Below are 5,348 nucleotides of genomic sequence, written 5' to 3' on the forward strand. Positions count from 1 at the left end.
CATAGGAAGGGAGTGGAGTGTGTGTGTGTGTGTGTGTGTGTGTGTGTGTGTGTGTGTGTGTCTGTCTGTCTGTCTGTTTGTCTGTCTGTCTGTCTGTCTGGGAAAGGGGGGATCCTAAGCTTCATAACCCTAATTTAGGAACAGTTTTCATCTTAAAAAAAAAAATTACACATTCCTTATTCCCAGGCAAGCTATAGTCAGACAGATGATGAAAGTAACATGAAAACTGGTGATGATGGAGAGCCCCGCACCCACACAGAGGAGGAAGACAGCAGCCTGGCAGCAGCCTCACCGAAGAGAGGAGCCGCCACACCCAGCAGCTCCTGACAAATCCCACCCCAAAGACGTGTTCTGATGCCTGTAGTGCAGCTAACTTTTTGTTCTAAGATTTGTAGTGGTAGGTGTGTGTTTTGAGATGGGGGAAAAAAAAAAAGACTTCTGTTCAAAACTAACTTATCAGCTACATCTTATGTAACATGGCTCATCTCTGGTTTAAAAAAAAAAACCACAGGCTGAAAACCTATGCTGCTGTTACACACAATGGCGGTATTAACAAGCATTTTAAACCTTTGCACATGATATTGAACCTGTTCAGTTTACAATGACGATATTAATACTGTTTATAGATAGAAGTTTGATTTCTGGATTCTTTGAGATTTTAGCAAAACAATTTATTATACACTGTACATTTTTTTTCCACAGCATTTGGAAAAAAACAACCACTTGCAATTATTCATTAACCCTAAAGGATCTGATTCCTGAGTGTGCAAACTTAGAGCCTGCAAGTTAAGAAGGGTCCTTGGCCTGCACAGTCTGCAGTTGACTCCAAATCTCTATGAGCAGTGACTTGAACCAAACACACCAGGAATAACCCATTCTTTGGGGCTTCTTTCCAACTTGGGGTTGTTTTCTTTCAAGATACTCTAACAAATCAGCCATAGAATTTAGTGTAAATATTTTTTCCAAATAGATATCATATTCAAAAAAAGGCAACATTCAAATTATATAGAATCTAGTTTTTAAAATCAGCACAGATCTTCTTAAAAACTGTGAACTATGTTTTGAAATACTCGTTACTAACGCTGTTTATAAACCACAGGTGCCATAAGAACCCCAAACGGACTAAAGTTATCTATGCTCTTCCATGGTCTTGTTCCTCTCGTTTTAGCTTTAGGAAGCATGTCTTTAACAGCACCGCTCATTCACAAGTTCCCCTATCGGGTTGTTCGGAGGCCTTCAGCTTTAAATGTACGAGCTTAAAGTGCGCTTGCAAACATTCGCTCTCCTTTTATTTCTGAATGTTTATTGCCTTAGCTGGCCACCTGGTGTTCTGCATGCAGCCTTCTGTGGTCACGTGAAAGGAGACAGGCTCTTCTAAGTTGACTTGGGATTTTGCACTCAGTGAAAATCTGAAGTGCAAAAGAACTATCAAAGACAAGAGGATAAAAGACGGTTGATGGTCCTCTTTAGCGATACCTAAAGAGCTCCCTTAGAGATTCTGGGGGAAAAGAAAAAGTAATCTACTAGTTTCGAGATGTGATGAAAAAAAAGAAAAAACCTGCAACATATTGGATACCTTGTACTTAAATTAGCAGCTTCTCTGGAATTCCTGTTTCTCCTTTAAAAGAAAGAAGAGAACATCATTTTGGAACTGTGGTTCTCAAAGTGTGTTCCCCAAATCAGCTGCAGCAGCATCACCTGGGAATGTCTTAGAAATGCAGATTCTTAGGCCCCAACCCAGGCCTACTGAATCATAAACTCTGGGGGTCGGGCCCAGAAATCTGTATTTTAATCAGCCTTCAAGGTGATTCTGATGCATACTAAAGGTTGAGAACTACTGCTTTAGAATAAAGTTGTAAAATAAAATCTCTGAAAGGCCTTATTCAAAATAAGCAAGAAACATTCTGAGTCAACCTCAAAGCTTCAGCGAATTTTGCTTCCAGGACTGGCAAAATCCTTCTGCCATCTCATGTCCCTCGTCTGTAGTTCGTGGGTACAGACCTAGAACAGAGGTCCTGACATCTTCAGGTCCCCTCTGCAGAGGGCTATAACATGTTTATGTCCCTGCATTTGGCCAAAATCGTCTCCTTGGCTGCACTTTGGGAAAAAAATCACTTGCCTTGGAGATATTAAAGTGCTTATTGGCATTAGTAAGGAGCCCATCCTGTCCCTTGATGTACTTAATCATACTTCCCTCCAGAGAACCTGCCTGACAAATGTCCCTGAGCACAGGCTGACACCAAAGTAGCACAACTGCACAGTTCTCAGATTTCTTTGCACAGGTGGATTTTATTGCGGGTTTTGTTGGTGTGTCTTAACGCTCCTCTCTTTCCCACTGCCCATCCTCTGTGAAATCATACCTCTCTAGACGGAGCAGGTGGCATCTGGTGCCTCATAGTACTGAAAACCACTACATCCCAGCTACCTACACTGCTGTCAGCTCAAAATCACAGCAAGGTAGTTCTTGAACTCAGAACTCAAACCCTGCAAGTGGCACTCAGCCACTGGCTGGACCGAGCTGACATATGTCGTCTCTTTGTGTTTCTACATCAAAACATTTGTCTAAGGTTTGAACCATTCTGCTGAAAACCTTCCCCCATCATAGCTTTCATTGCCAACCAACTCCATCACTTGGTTGTTGATACCATCATACAAAGCCATTGCAAGGACTCTGGAAACTGCTGCCAATGACCAATTTCTGACTAACCAGCCACCTTTTCTTTTTCTTAGCTCCACGTCAGCACTGAGACCAGACTCAAGCACCCCTGTCCTGTAACCGAGAAAAAATGGCGTGTGTTGTTTTGGGTTTTTGTGTTTTTTGGTGGGTTTCTTTCCTTGGCTCTCCAAATTTACTTTTGGGGCCTGTTCTAAGTGCAAACCCAGCAGGTTTCACCTGTCCTGTCCGTTAGATACAACTATATTTTGCAGGAATTATTTCTTTCTTATTCCACAATGACTTGCACATCCATCTTCATCAGAGCTGATGGCCTATTAATGAGCACTGGTCTAACACAGCCAGCCCTCCCCCACAGCACCATGTTAATGGAGGAGGGAAGGAGGGTGAAATCTACTGTATGGGATTCAGGAATCAGTTGTGGTTGGTCAGGACGGAAGTTGGGGTAAGTTTGGTTGGTCAGAGGGGGGATGTGCTGGAGATTGTGAAAAAATGGATTCTTGAATGATCTACTATAAGGCAGGGAAGGTTCATTTGTAAGTAGTAATGTGAACTGAATTGCATTGAATGTGGCCTTTGTTGTGATATACTATGTATTTTCTTCTATGCATGAGCCAAACTGTTGCATCATAATTTAGCACTGGTGTCTGCTTTTATTTTGATCATCTTTGTCCACCGTTATTAGTTCTTGGCTGTTAATTGTAGATAGATCTTGTAAATATGGCAGCTTTTGGTTGCTGCATTCACCTTGGTTCAATTCCATACAAGGAGCCACAAACTAGAACTCCAGTGTCCTCAGAAGAAAGGGCATTTTTACTTTTGAACCAAAAAGAGGAAAAAAAAAAATTAGAAGCGTTACATCTGAAGGCTAATTAACTGTAAGATATTTTTAATTATGACTACTGCAATTTGACCATTTGAAGTAACCAATTCAGAGAAACTAAAGATTTCACAATATTCATTGGTATTGTAACAAAACTACTATTGTATGGGTTTTTTTGTATTGCTGTTAAGTATTGTTTTGTGTGTGTATGTATGTTGGAACCTCCTGGGGACATGTTATATTTTGAAGTGATTAAACTATTTAATTGTGTGTCTATATTTTGGAATGGAATTATTTCTTCATTAAAAAATGTTTTTAAAAACACTATATCTTGTGCTTTTATTCCTTTGTTTCAATGAATCTTTCCTAAAGCAACATGGGGTCAGTCTGTTCAAAGAAGAGAGGTCAGTACCTGCAGCGTGAAGCAGGACCCATTGATGGAATATTGAGCAACTAAGGCAAAATAGCTCTCCTTTTACTGACGTGGGGGACACATTTATTTTACCATTCTGCCATTTTATTAGTATCTATTGGAGATACTATTCTCATGTTTATGGAAAGCCTTATTTTAATCACTGTGGGAGTGAGTCTGAAACACTAACAGCTAACGTATTTAGTGCTTGCTTTATGTCAGACACTGTTACAAGCATTTCACTCAGTCCTTTGGAACCACAGCTTCTAGTCAGGTACTTGGCAAATATTAAGTGCTCAACAATTTTTTGTTTAATCAATAAATAAATGACTTAGTGGTGTTTGTTTTGTTTCTAGAGCTAGTGAGAAAGAGGTCAATGTGGTGATAGCAACAGGAATCGCATTAAGAGTGCCAAAGAGGGAGACAAAAACTCAGAGTCAAGAGTCCACAAAGAAACAAACAACAACAACAAAAAAACAAAGGGACACAAAGAAACTATTGAAGGTGATGTCTGTGTATGTTACCTTGATTGTGGTGAGGAAACCCACACGTTCCCTTCCTTTTTGAAAGAGAGAGACAAGGGCAAGAATGAAGAATGAATGGCTCTAGACAAATGGTATCTCAGGCATCCCATTTTTCTGGAAGTCTCTTTGTAGTTTCTCTAGCGTGGGAACAGCTACACCCTGAGAATATCTGGGTAGGGCCAATTAGACCGGCTCTGCTCTAGACCTCAAAGAGAAACTTAGTTTTGCTTTCCTTGGAATTCTTGTTCTTGGCAAACCCATCTCCTTGCCATCAGTGGGGTAGGTGGGTAGGCCAAGAGGATAAGTAGAAAGGTACGCACTTAGGTGTGCCTGCTCCAGGTAGAGGGAATGCTCCAGACACTCTAGCCTCGCTCATCCAGTGTGGGGGGCAAACACCACTGGATGTAATCAAGTGCTCATTTGTCTGGATCTGTCCTCATCTTTATGCATTGTGTGCCAATACCATAGATTTATAGTTAATTTTATGCGTCTGTCTTTTAAATCATGTAGGAAATAAAAAGTAATGTTAAAATCTATTACTGGATCTGTCCTCATCTTTATGCATTGTGTGCCAATACCATAGATTTATAGTTAATTTTATGTGTCTGTCTTTTAAATCATGTAGGAAATAAAAAGTAATGTTAAAATCTATTACGACATTTTCTCTTGCTATAACTGAATACCTCAGTGTGAGTACTTTACAAAGAGGTTTATTTCTTACAGCTCTGAAGGCTGGAAAGTGCAGGACTAATTGGCTGCCTCTGGTCAGCTTCTGGTGAGGGTCTTGTGCTGTTTCTTTCTTTCTTTCTTTCTTTTTTTTTTTTTTTTTAAGATGACCACTAAGGGAATCTTAACCCTTGACTTGGTGTTGTCAGTACCACGCTCTCCCAAGTGAGCTAACCGGCCATGGCTATC

The 5,348-nt window shown here is 40.4% G+C and overlaps 1 protein-coding gene across 1 annotated transcript in view; it reads left to right on the forward strand.

Annotated features, from left to right (window-relative positions):
- Nucleotides 1–3,824, forward strand: part of LOC103592846 (dystrobrevin alpha-like) — a 28,364-nt gene extending 24,540 nt beyond the window's left edge. Inside the window, exon 7 of the mRNA XM_008575707.1 lies at nucleotides 187–3,824. The gene's annotated coding sequence lies outside the window, so the exon portion shown is untranslated. The remainder of the gene's footprint in view (nucleotides 1–186) is intronic.
- The last annotated feature ends 1,524 nt before the right edge of the window (nucleotides 3,825–5,348 follow it).

The sequence above is a fragment of the Galeopterus variegatus genome, unplaced genomic scaffold (genome assembly GCF_000696425.1).
Source record: "Galeopterus variegatus unplaced genomic scaffold, G_variegatus-3.0.2 Scaffold1224, whole genome shotgun sequence".
NCBI classification, from domain to species: domain Eukaryota; kingdom Metazoa; phylum Chordata; class Mammalia; order Dermoptera; family Cynocephalidae; genus Galeopterus; species Galeopterus variegatus.